This window comes from Heterocephalus glaber, unplaced genomic scaffold (assembly GCF_053883595.1).
Source record: "Heterocephalus glaber isolate CG9 unplaced genomic scaffold, H.glaber_assembly_v1.0 deba00001613, whole genome shotgun sequence".
Lineage (NCBI taxonomy): Eukaryota > Metazoa > Chordata > Mammalia > Rodentia > Bathyergidae > Heterocephalus > Heterocephalus glaber.
In genome coordinates, this window is record NW_028258384.1 from 36,469,670 (window position 1) to 36,483,534 (window position 13,865).

The 13,865-nt window shown below is 36.6% G+C and overlaps 1 protein-coding gene and 1 pseudogene across 2 annotated transcripts in view; one reads left to right on the top strand and one right to left on the bottom strand.

The window, feature by feature from the left end:
- Positions 1-13,865, bottom strand: part of Acsl4 (acyl-CoA synthetase long chain family member 4) — a 97,335-nt gene that overhangs the window by 55,808 nt on the left and 27,662 nt on the right. The window lies entirely within an intron of this gene.
- Positions 2,073-4,295, top strand: LOC101707171 (chondroitin sulfate synthase 1 pseudogene; annotated as a pseudogene).

Genomic DNA, 13,865 nt, shown 5'->3' on the forward strand with positions numbered 1-13,865 from the left:
AGCACAAACAATCAATAAATGGGATCTTTTCTTATTAAAAAGCTTCTGCACAGCAAGAGAAACCACCAACAGTGTGAAGAGACAACCCACTATTTTCACCTGCTCTTCCTCAGACAAAGGTCTACTATCTCAAATCTATAAAGAACTTAAGAAAATCAGACCTCCCAAATTTAAAGACCAACCCAAACATTGACATCTGAAATGAACAGACATTTCTCACAGAAGTACAAATAGCAAATAAACATGTGAAAAAATGTTCAACATCACTGGTCATTTGAGAGATGCAAGTGAAAACAACACTGAGAGTCCATCTCACCCCAGAAAGAATGGCTGCTATCATGAAATCAACCAATAATGAATATGCTGGAGGGGCTGTGGGGAAAGAGGAAAACTGCTCCACTGCTGGTAGGAGTGTAGACTGGTGCAACCACTGTGGAAATCAGTATGGAGACCCTTCAAAGAACTAGGATTAGAAGTTCCATTTGACCCAGCTTTCCTGTGCTGGGTATCTTCCCCAAAGAATTAAAAGAATCATACCACAGTGATATATGTGCAATCATGTTCATAGCAGCACAGTTTGTAATAGCTTAAACTTGGAAGCAGCCCAATTACCCATCAACTGGAGACTGGATAAAGAAAATGTGCTTTTTAAATTAAAATGGAGTACTACTCAGCCATAAAAAATGAGAAATTAGAGACATTTATAGCTAAATGGATGCACATCGAGGCCATACTCAAGTGAAATAAATAAGACACACATCTGTAAATACTGAATAGTTTCTCTAGTGTGAGACACTGAAAGTGTAAATCAGGACTAAAAGGTATAATAGATAATGTGAAATAGGACGAAAAGGGGCAAAGGGGAAAGGGAAGTGGGAGGGGTAGGGGAAAGAAAAGAAGGGAATGGAATTAATATAAGAAAATGGAAAAATGGAAACAAAGTCTGTGTAAATAGGGAGTACTGGAGGGGTTGAAGGGAGGGCAGGGGAAGGGGAAAAAAATAAGAACCAAGAGAGATTATGTAAAAGTGCAAATTTCCATTGATGAATGTAATATTGTATACCTAAAGTGTACCAATAAAATTAATTTTAAAAAGGGTCGGGGATTTAGCTCAGTGGTTCCGTTGCCTGCCTCGCAAGCAGAAGGACCAGAGTTTGATCCCCTGTACCAAAAAAAAAGAAAAAAAAAGAAACTCTCAGAGGTGCTTTAGTTTAAAAGAAATGCAAAATGTCTCTCAATGCCTATAACCTTAACACTTATTTCTTTCATCATAAGAGGGATTGGGGATATACTTCAGTAGTAGAGCATATGATTAATATCTGCAGCTCCAATTCAATCCCCAGCAAAATAAATAAATAAAATTGAAAGAAAGCAATGGCTACCCAGCACAGAAAAGGAAATCAAATTAATGTACATTTTGTAACCTAGACTAATGCAGTTTTTCTACACAACAGTAAAACCAACCCTGAACTCCCCTCTCTCCTAGCATCCTCCTACAAAACAGCACCCTTCGCTTACAGTCATTTTACTAAAATAAATTGAAGATGTTATTTAATATAAAAAGAAGTAAGCAGATTACTACTATGCAGATTTTATTTATAGGTGATAGGGGACAGGGATGATTTGACTAAAATTATATGCAAATTTTAGTTAAAACTTGTTGCTTTCATGGATATGCAAGTTTTTTTAAATATAAGGAAGTTAGAAAGTCTTAGCAAATTTTTAGCACAGTGAAGTGTATAATAGTTTGTTTTACTTAATAAAACTTGGTAGCATAAAAAAAAGATAATACAGTATCACAAATTTATCATCTTATAATTAGGGAAGAAGGTAGCACTAAGAAAACCCAACTTACCAAATACCATGGAGCAAAACATTACCCACACAGCTAACAAGAGCATAAAAATGATTTTAAATCAATCAAAAAGTGATACAAATACAGGACAGTATTACTCAACTGCAAACAATCCTCATACTATGAACAGACTGGAAAACAAAGCATTAAGGTGGATGGCTTGGAACCTCTCAGTAAATAAGTCTACTAACCAATATTTTGCAAACATTCTTTCAGAATGCGCCATGACCGCACACAGAACGTGGTCCAAGACAATTCCTGGGAAAGTTGAGTTCTTCTCTAGTGAGGGTTCAGATACATCTATACCAATTCCGATAGTGCCACTACGGGGCGTGGATGACTCCTACCCACCCCAGAAGAAGTCTTTTATGATGCTCAAGTACATGCATGACCACTACTTGGACAAGTATGAATGGTTTATGAGAGCAGATGATGATGTTTACATCAAAGGAGATCGTCTGGAGAGTTTCCTGAGGAGTTTGAATAGCAGTGAGCCCCTCTTTCTTGGGCAGATAGGACTGGGCACGACAGAAGAAATGGGGAAACTGGCCCTTGAGCCCGGTGAGAACTTCTGCATGGGGGGCCCTGGTGTGATCATGAGCCGAGAGGTGCTTCGGAGGACGGCCCTGCACATTGCCAAGTGTCTCCGGGAGATGTACACCACCCACGAGGACCTGGAGGTGGGAAGATGTGTCCGGAGGTTCGCCGGTGTGCAGTGTGTCTGGTCTTATGAGATGCAGCAGCTTTTTTATGAGAATTATGAACAGAACAAGAAGGGGTACATTAGAGATCTCCACAACAGTAAAATTCACCGAGCTATCACATTACATTCCAACAAAAACCCTCCCTACCAATACAGACTGCACAGCTACATGCTCAGTCGCAAAATCGCCGAGCTGAGGCATCACACAATCCAGCTCCACCGAAAAATCGTCCTGATGAGCAAATACAGCAGCACAGAGATCCACAAGGAAGACCTCCAGTTGGGCATCCCCCCTTCCTTCATGCGCTTTCAGGCCCGCCAGCGGGAGGAGATTCTAGAGTGGGAGTTTCTGACTGGAAAGTACTTGTATTCAGCTGCTGACGGCCAGCCCCCCCCCCCCCGACCCTGAGAGGAATGGACTCTGCGCAGAGGGAAGCCTTGGACAACATCGTCATGCAGGTGATGGAGATGATCAATGCCAATGCCAAGACCCGAGGCCGCATCATCGACTTCAAGGAGATCCAGTACAGCTACCGGCGCGTGAACCCCCTGTACGGGGCGGAGTATATCCTGGACCTGCTGCTCCTGTACAAGAAGCACAAAGGGAAGAAGATGACGGTGCCCGTGAGGAGGCACGCAAACCTGCAGCAGACCTTCAGCAAGATCCAGTTCAGGGAACACGAGGAGCTGGACGCGCAGGAGCCGGCCAACAGGATCAATCAGGACTCGGGCTCCCTGTCCTTCCTCTCCAATTCCCTGAAGAAGCTTGTTCCCTTCCAGCTCCCCGGGTCCAATAACGAGCCCAAAGAGCCCAAAGATAAGAAGATAAACATCCTGATTCCTTTGTCTGGATGTTTTGACATGTTTGTGAGATTTATGGGAAACTTTGAGAAGACGTGTCTCATTCCCAATCAGAATGTCAAGCTAGTCGTTCTACTTTTCAATTCTGACTCCAACCCTGACAAGGCCAAGCAAGTTGAACTGATGAGAGATTACCGTGTCAAGTAATCAAAAGCGGACATGCAGATTTTGCCTGCGTCTGGAGAGTTTTCAAGAGCTCTGGCCCTTGAAGTAGGATCTTCTCAGTTTAATAATGAATCTCTACTCCTCTTCTGTGATGTTGACCTGGTGTTTACTACGGAATTCCTGCAACGATGTCAAGCAAATATGGTTCTGGGCCAACAAATATATTTCCCCATCATCTTTAGCCAGTATGATCCAAAGATTGTCTATAGCGGGAAAGTTCCCAGTGACAACCATTTTGCCTTTACTCAGAAAACTGGCTTCTGGAGAAACTATGGGTTCGGCATCACTTGTATTTATAAAGGAGACCTTGTCCACGTGGGTGGCTTTGATGTTTCCATCCAGGGGTGGGGGCTGGAGGACGTGGACCTCTTCAACAAGGTTGTCCAGGTGGGTTTGAAGATGTTCAGGAGCCAAGAAGTGGGAGTAGTCCATGTCCATCACCTGGTGTTCTGTGACCCCAATCTGGACCCCAAACAGTACAAAATGTGCTTGGGTTATAAAGCATCAACGTATGGGTCTATGCAGCAGTTGGCTGAAATGTGGCTAGAAAAAAACAATCCAGGTTACAGTAAAAGCAGCAATAATAATGGCTCCATGAGGACAGCCTGATGTCCAGCTCTGCTGGAAAAGACATTTTTAATTATCTAATTTATTTTTCAAAAATTTTTTGTATGATCAGTTTTTGAAGTCCATACAAGGATATATTTTCCAAGTGGTCTTCTTACATAAAACTCCTTTAAGATTGAGCTTTTTGAACAAAAAATGTGATCAGTGTTTGCGTTTGAACACATCTTCTTGCGGAACATTATGTAGCAGATCTGTTAAAGCCTGACTTGAAATGTACCTGATGAACAAAACTTTTATGTTTTTTACATTTTTTCCAGACCCCTCTCTGCAGTCCTATGCAGAAAACGTAAACAACGTTCCTAAGAAGCATCACTGTGATGGAAACACTGTAACTCTGGTAAATGCTCTTTTGTGCCCGTTAGCCTTGCAGATTCTACCTTTGATTTGGTTTGGTTTTAACAACAGCTTTTTCTTTAAAAAGCCAGTTTGTGTTCCACTTGTAAAAAAGGAAACATGACAAGAGTTGTATCATTGTCCTCTGATTCTTCCCCCAAAACCGCGCTCTACGGGTCAAGGTCAAGTAGGCCCCTGAGCGAGGGCTGGAGGAAGCCACAGCAGGCTCAGTGGTGGCTCTTCCTGCAGTTCCTTTGGCCCAAAAGGACCTGGTGTGAATTCCAAGAAGGGGTGGGCTTCTCCCTCTCTTCCTGACCCTTCTCTTTAGAGGGTAAATATTAATATTTAGAATGGCAAAGAAGAGTTATTGTAATAATCCTAATGTATGCAAGCTACACAAATGAAAACACCCTCCTGAAAACATTGGGGAGAAACGGTTGGTTTGCTTCCTTCGTCCTGTCTGTGCTGAGCTGGTGGAGATAGTTACTTCATGCTTTAGTTGCTGTTGTTTTATCCTTTGTATCTGAAATACCTTTAATTTATTGAATATCCTGGGTTTAGAGCGCTGCCATTGCCGAGTACCTGTTACTGGTATTTATGTGCACCAGGAGTGTGGTTAGTATGTTTTACTTGCAGTACACCAATCTCTAAAGATTTCCTTTTGAAAATACCTTTCCCCTCCTTAATTTTCACATTCCTGTTTTACTAAAATATTCAGTGTTCTTCTACAGTTTTGGTGCTTATGTGTTTTGGGGACAAAAATGAATCTGTCATTACACCAGAATGTTTGTTTTCAACTCACAGATCAAATGTGCCTTAATAAAATTTGTTTTTGATTAGATTTCAAACAGTTGATAGACTTGCCACTTTAATACACATCACTGGAGATCAACTTATTTGTAAATAGCCTGTTGTGCATTTGGAAAAATAAACCAGTGGACAATATTTTTCTATTGTAAAAAAAAAAAGTTTAAAATAGAATGTTTTAGAAAAGATTAGAAAAATATTGTCTTTAGTACATAATATTCAAGTCTAAAGGCAAATTCTGGTAAATCTCCTTTAAAACAATGTCCTAAGCAATCATCTTTTATAGGTCTAATTTTGGGGAAATATATATATATATACAAATCATATATTGCCAAGTACTTGTGGGTGAAAGTGGCCAAACTAGAATACAGTTTGAAGTTTAGAAATACTGATATCAAAAAATATAGGTGAGGGCTGGGGATTTAGCTCAGTGGTTCCACCGCCTGCCTCGTAAGTGCAAGGCCCCGAATTTGATCCCTGGTTCCAAAAAAAAGAAAAAGAAAGAAATATAGGTGCAACTACACAGCGAAGACCTTGTCTCAAAAAAGAAATATAGGTATAAAACAGTATATATGATTCCACTATACATACATGTTTGAGTGTTACATAGTCATAGAAAAATTAGCAACAAACACACTAAATATTAAGACTGGTTATTGCTGGGTGGTAAAATAAGTAATTTTAAATATTTCAATATTTTAATTATAATGTATTTCAAATTTTCCATAAATAAAAACATATACTTAGTATTGATTTAAAATTATAAAAGAAGAAGATAACGACTCAGTTAAAACAGGACTACATAACTGCCCTAAGCCAGTCAAGCTATTGGAGGGTACTGCTCAAATTCTAAGCTGTGGAAGAATCTTTTCTTTTACCTCTAAGAATATAGGTGCAGGTGACTGTTCCAGGAAATAAGATTATGGGTCACTTGATTCATGAATATTAAAACATAATAAAGAAATGTTAAAATATAATTACAACTACCCCAAATCTATTGTGTGAAAAAAATGGAGATAATTCCGTACTGTTACAGACTAGAATACCACTTCACAGAAAAGTTAGATAACTTTTTAAAAAGTATGTTAAAAAATACTCAAACAGGCCAGGGATTTAGCTCAGCAGCACAGTGCCTGCCCGGCAAGCACGAGGTCCTGAGTTCACTCCCCAGTACTTAAAAAGAAAAATACAAAAAAATACTCAAACATTGTAAAATACATTTAATAAAGTGAAAGTATCCTTTGCATTTGATCACATAGATATACCAATTTTCATATATACATAATCTTTAAGCAAGTAATGGCAAACTTATGGCACAGTGGGCTATTTGTATCACTGAAAGTTCTCAAAGGTTCACCATCACTGCTTTAAGCAAATACTGCATCATACTTATCTACAAGTGTGCACCATGCTTGGAAAAAAAAATGACTCCCTTACATGTCCTTCTATGTCAGAGCACATGAATTTCCTATTTAACAGTTCTGTAGTATTCCACTGTGTCACAATTAAGTCTAACCAATATTTTCTATTGGTGGACTTTTAAAATTTGTCTAATTTCTCATTTTCAGAAACATAGAAACAAACTTCTTTATAAATGTATTTATGGACTGCTACTATAGGATATATTTAGAGCAGAATTGCTTAGACAAAAAGGTATGATTGCTTTAGATTTTTAGTCTATTACAAATTGCCCTCCAGGCCAAGCAGTGACATCCCTGGACAAAGAGTATATCCAGCACCCAGACCCTGAGTTGCCAAATACTATTCTTCAGTAAATATGATCATCATGTATGGCAAACATGTACTAATAAAAATAAATTTGATAATTACTAAATAAAATCACAATATTTCCAAATTTACAGACATTAACATTTGCTGGAAAAAATGAAAACAACAACAACAAAAAAACAAAAAATAAAAAACAAAAAAACCCAGAGCTTTTTGGAGCAGTGGATTCCAGGACCACAGCAGGAATAAGTCAATGTGAGGCCAGTATTATGAGGTACCAGAAAATATGAAGTCCTTTAAAAAATGATTTGTCAAAAGGTCCACAGGGGCCAATCTCAGTGGTCAGTGTTGGCACAATTTGAGCAGCAAAATAATGATCATATTAGAATCTATGCCAAAGAATAAAATAATATCAATGAATTCATGCTAATACAAATATATGATGGAATGAATAAATAAATGAAGCCAAAGGGACACATCTTCCTAACAGAGGAATTTTAATTAATAACTATAGAAGGAATAAAGGAAATAGAAAATCTCCATTAGAACAACACAGGAATAATTGCTGCAGGCAGAAAAAAAATTGAGTGAATGCTAACACTGGTGAGCATGGTCTAAAGTAGCTCCCCAAAATATGTCTTAATGAAATATAGTGTTAATATTTCTTTCTTACAAAGTGAAAAAAGTATCATTATTGTGGGGAAACATAGTTGACAAAATTTTAATCAGGTGATCAAAAGTACCATCACTAGTTACAAGGTACAATGACATCACTCAAACTCTGGCATGACGCCCTGGGAGGGGCACATCATGTCTGTGGTACGGTTGGTCAAATTCAATAATCTCAATCAAATCATGAAAGATACCAGATAAGCTTAAATTGAGGACATCTATAAAGAAACTGACCACTACTGTTCTAAATTGTCATGGTTATGAGAGAGATTGAAGAAAAAAAAACTATGTAATATTCATATCTGTCAACTTCATTTTCTGAACATCTTGCTGTAGAGACTTTATTTCAGCCCCTCTGTCCACCCAGAAATCTCACGAGTCACTTTTTCTGGGATAGCTTCACAAATGCCTCAAGTTAAAATTTCTTCCCTTCTTTCAATTCCTATAAGTCTTAAATTGTATTATATTACCCCACATTTTATGAACTTCTCCTAATCAATTACCTAAAATTATAAGTTCATTTAGGGAAAGATCTGCGCATTTTATGTCTCTATCCTCTTTGCCTTGTAAACAGCATTAAATGTTTCATGGAACAAATAAGAGAAACTAATGTTCGTCAGAGAATATAATCAATTTAAGTTATTATTCTTTTGCCCTCATAGTTAATACCAACCTTCACTTTGTCTATAACTATTCTCAAACCTAGATTTTCGGCTATCATCTTCAACAGGTATTTTGGGAAAATATTTATGACAAAGATCTACCATTACATTGTAAAATGATGCTAATGTATTCCAGCCAAACAAAAATCACTGGTTCTACTCATAACCAACAAATTAGTCTTTTGAGTGTTAGAAGAACATATCAATTAAATATCTATGACAAGAGTTGATATTTCTTCGCACAGTTAAATCTGCAGTATTCTGATAAAGTTTTACTTTATTGGATTTTTTTATTAGTACACGTTTGCAGTAGACAATGTTCACATTCCTTATAGGGAATTGGTACATGTACCTAACACATCTTATTTCTTTTTTCACCCTTTCTTCTCTAATCCCTCTCCCCTCCCTCAATCTCTTGATCCCCTTCTCATTTGAGAAAGATCTATCTCCCTAATTCCTATTACCTGAAGTGATGCTTATTTATATACTGCATTTATATATAAATTTCCATCTAAGTGCAATGACAGACTCTAGTTTTAATGCAAAATACTCAGTCTTAGCTAATAATTCTATTAGCATTCATTTTGTTACATACCTTCTTCCCTTGTAATGAGCATGGAGATAGATATAGATCCATCAAGTGACTACAATGTGAGTATCAGACTTACCTAGGACAAATGATAAACTGCATGCACACAAATTTTACTGCTTACTTACCAAAGTTATAGAGTTTTATAGACAAAATAAGCGTTAAAATTTTTAAAGTTTTTAAAAAGAAAACTCTTCTCATGGATCAACCTAGAGGACATTATGTTAAGTGAAATAAGCTAGAAATAGAAGGGAAAATACTACATGATAGTACTTATATATATAATGAATCAAAAATAGACTCATAGAAGCATAAAGTAGAATGGTGGTTTATCAGAAGCTCGATAGAGGGTATTAAACAAAAATTCCAAAGGTTAAGTTATGCAAGTTGAATAAGTCCTAGAAATTTACTGTACAACACAGTGCCTATAGTTATCAATGCTAAGATGGCAAATCTTACATTGTTACTATCACCTATGCACTAAAAATAATAATGAGGAGGAGGAGGAGGAGGAGGAGGAGAAAAAGAAGAAGAAGGAGAAGAGGAGGAGGAGGAGGAAGAGGAGGAGGAACAGGAAGAGGAAGAGGAGGAGGAAGAGGAGAGGGAGGGGAGAAGGAGAAGAAGAGGAGGGAGAGGGGAAGGAGAAAGAAGAAAAAGGAGAAGGAGGAGGAGCAGAAGGAGGAGGAGAAGAAAGAAAATTTGGGGGGATGAAAGGTTTATGGCATAGATTGTAATCAGTTGCAGAGTATACACTTCTCACTAAATTCAAGAAATTGCATATATTGAACCTGTACAGTTTTTTGTATGTCAATCACACCTCAATGTTGTAGTTTTTTAAAATAACAGGCTATTAATTACTATTTGTATAGTTTTCAAGGCCAATTATTAATTGTATAATCATTTTCCAATTTAAAAATAATATAATGTGTGCAATTATGAATATCCAAATAAGTTCATCTATTTCTCTTTTAGAAGTCGCTGCTGTATACATTCCTTAAGACAGTTTTGCTTGAGATTGCTTTACTTGTTCTGTTATAGGTTACTGACACCCTGGTAAAGAAGACAGTGAAATAAGCAGTGGGATGCATACTAACATGAAAAATGAAAGATGTTCAAAGACAAACTTTGTGTGGTTTTTAACATTTTGTCTGAGTGGATTTTTTGCCCACGTTCTCTCTTTACCTGATGCTCAGTTGCAATCTCCATAGTTTTTGAGTCACATTCTATATCTCAGCTTTCAAATTCTCTTTAAATACTTACCTTTTAGAAAACTGTTGGTATTCAATTTTTTAGTCACTACCCACTTCTCCCTCAGATTTAATTAAAAAAAACAGAAGCTATTAGCACAGGTCCAAGCAAAGCAAAAAAGGAGGAGGAGGAGGTAAAGAAGAGGAGGAAGAGAAAGAAGAGGAGGAAGAGGACAGCAAGAAGGAAAAGGAGAAGTGGGAGGAGAAGAGAAAGAAGAGAAAGAAGGAAAAGAGTGAAGAAATAGTTATAAAATTCTACTTACTTTTTAACAAATTTTTAAATCTTAAATTATTGAATAGACATATTCTAGATTAAAATAATTTAGTATAAAGCAAATTATGGAGTGAAAGATTTAGATGATATTAAAAATAATTTAACGGGGATTTAGCTCAGTGGTTCCAGCACCTGCCTTGCAAGCGCAAGGTCCCAAGTTCAATCCCTGGTACCCTCCCCAAAAATAAATAAATAAAAATAATTTAACTATTCTTTATCTGTCTTTTAGGATTTTAGCAAAATTAAATGAAAAAGAATTGAGCACAATAAAAAATATAAAATAATTGTAAAAAGAAACTGTTCTTCCCTCTTCCATATGACTTAAGAAGCTAAAACTTTTTCAGAAAATTAGGAAAGCACCTTATGTGTTTCCCTATACAATAAAATTACAAATCAAAGCAGTTGTGAATATAGCTTTACTTTTAAGATCATCCTTAGAGACCTACCATATAAATGTGAGAATACAAGAAAACAAAACAAAATAGTACATTATTCCTATCTTTTTGGTAACCTAAGTTTAAGCAGTGGTAGTCCCAGCTACTCAGATGAGGAGGAAGGATGACTTGGGCCCAGGAATTCAAGGTCAGGACCTGGGCAACACAGCAAGACTTTGTCTCAAAAAGAAAAAAAAGGAGGGGCTGGGGATTTAGCTCAGTGGTGCCTTCACCTGCCTCGCAAGCGCAAAGTCCCAAGTTTGATCCCCAGTGCCAAAAAAAGAAAAAAAAGGAAAATATATACTTTTAAAGCTCTCAATATATGAACTAAATTTAAAAATTAATTTTATCATAATCATCACTACATCATATTTTTGACATCTACCTACTATTATGAAACAACCACTGGGGGAAAATCTTTCAACAGATAAAAATTTTTATCACAGTGGTAATCATTGACTCAGGGGATCAGAAATCTTAAAATACTGATTTTTAAGTATTCTGGATAAATAGATTGAATAATAGCAAACACTGTACTTACACAAATCTCTCCCAAGTTTATCTAAGAAATGTGTTAGTGTATCCATGAATTTGAATTTCCACAGCTTTCATTAAAATACTAAAGATCTGAATAATACCTGAAGGAAGTGCCTGTTACTTAAGTGATTATGACCAAACAGTACTCCTGTGGAACAATCATGATGTTCCACAAAATTTGTGCAATTCTGGCCGGAAGTTATGCTTTGTTTTTAAAAACCACAAAAACATGACTCTGACACACAGAAATGACTAACTTAATAAATAATAAATACCCATGGAATAATAATTTTAGGAAAAATGTGTATGTTCCCTACAAATAAATCTGAGAAAAGAAAAAAAACATTTTTACAAACAGACTCAGAGCTAAATAAGGCCTGCTTCAGTGATTCTCAAAGTATTGTCTGGGGCTACCAGTTTCTTGCATTACAACTGTTTATAATACCTCTATTTCCATTCCTGCTACAAATAATTTTCATTTACTAAAACAGACAGCAATGGGCTAGGGCTCCATTAAAAGTAGTGCCAATTAGTGGGCACAGTAGTGCATGCCTGTAATCCCAGCATTTGGGAGGCTGAGGCAGGAGGATCACCAAGAGTTTGAGGCCAGGCTGGGCTACACAGCGAGACCAAAAATAGGCAAAAAAAAAAATATATAGTGGCAATTAGAAATAAAGAAATTACTCAATGTTGTCAAAGGTATAAAAAAAGGCATCTGACATCGTTGACAGAGGTGGAATTTGGCACATGTTTTATAGAAAGCAACTTGGCAATATGTGTCAAGAGGCCTTAAGTCATACTCTCATGATCTAGTAACTTCAATTCCTATTTCTAGGAACAACCTGAGGAAATAATGAGAAAAAATATAAAGGATAGTCATCAATGTGATTTAGAGAATACCAAAATTAGGAACAACTTCAAAGGCCCAAAAAGCAATTGGTAAAATAATGATGTATCCATAGGATCAAATACTACAGAACTACTGAATATATCATTGTCAAAGAGTATTTAAGAATATGAGAAAACCTGTAAGATATATGCAGTGAAATTGGTCTAAGATGAAACTTCAGATATAATATCAGCTTTCTCAAATTTATGTGTGTAGGCTACAATCCAAAATGTTAATCTCTAGCTTGTAGAGTTATAGGTGATTTTTAATTTTGTCCTTGTATTTGTCCTACATTTTATGAAATTTCAACAAAGAATGCATTACTTTTGCTACTTAATAAAAAACAGAAAATACAGCCGTAGCCTTTCATTTACTTCTAGAGTGCATCTGTGTGCATGTTGTGTATGTTGATATATGGCAATGAAGACAGTAGAAAAGGTTTGACCCTACTCAAGGGGCAAAGTGATATTTTTTTTTCCATTTTAACCTATTTTTAATGTATCTATAGATCAGTTTAATATTATCTTATTAATTATTAAGGAGACCATTACAATAGCAGTTACATTACCAGTCACAAAAGAGGAATAAAACGTATAGTAGGCTTTAGAAATTATCTTGGTTCAAAATTATAGACTTAAAATCATTAGGGCTTTTTTGTTTTTGAAGTACTGGGGATTGAACCCAGGGTCTTGGGGCAAAGTGATATTTAAAAGGAGCCAAAAGTTGACTTTTACTGTACTAACGAAAGCAGATTAGACACCTCCATTTTTAAACTAGACTCAAGAATAAATAAACTCTTCTTTTTCTCATGTGAAATAATCTACAAAACTAAATAAAATGACATTTCTTTTTCTCATAACTACACTGTTATCTGTTTCTAAAGGTTAAACATGTTTTCAGTTCTTTTTATCAACATGTGAGTAACAAAACTTGACTACTACTAGCAATAGCATGGGCAATATCAAAAAGCCAGACAACCATGAATCATGAGGGTTCCATACACAGATGAAACTATAAATGACTTCTGTGAAGCCCTGAGTTCCACTTTCTTATTCTATTAAAATTAACAAGAACTCAAATGCTAGATGATATCTGCTTAAGATTTTATAGGTACCACATCATATATTCTTTCACCTCACAATGAAGAGGTTTTCAGCTGACCAAAATCATTCCCCAAAGTGTATGAAGCCTGCCCCAGGAGAAGGTATCTTAGACAAAAAAGACCAAATGGGTATTGCCCTTTTATGTCTGTCACTAGTGCACCCAGAATACTGCTTTCCACGCTGGTGATCAGAGGGACTGTGAAAGGATGGGATTTCAGCATTGAACTCTCCACTTGCTCTTTCTTCTTTACAACCTGGTCTCTGAGACCAAATACTCAAACTTCAGGGGATATCATCTTACCTAAGATAGTCTTACCTCAGGCACTCCAATCAACTGTGATATCATGTTACAAATGCATGCTAGCTAACTTCAAAAAGT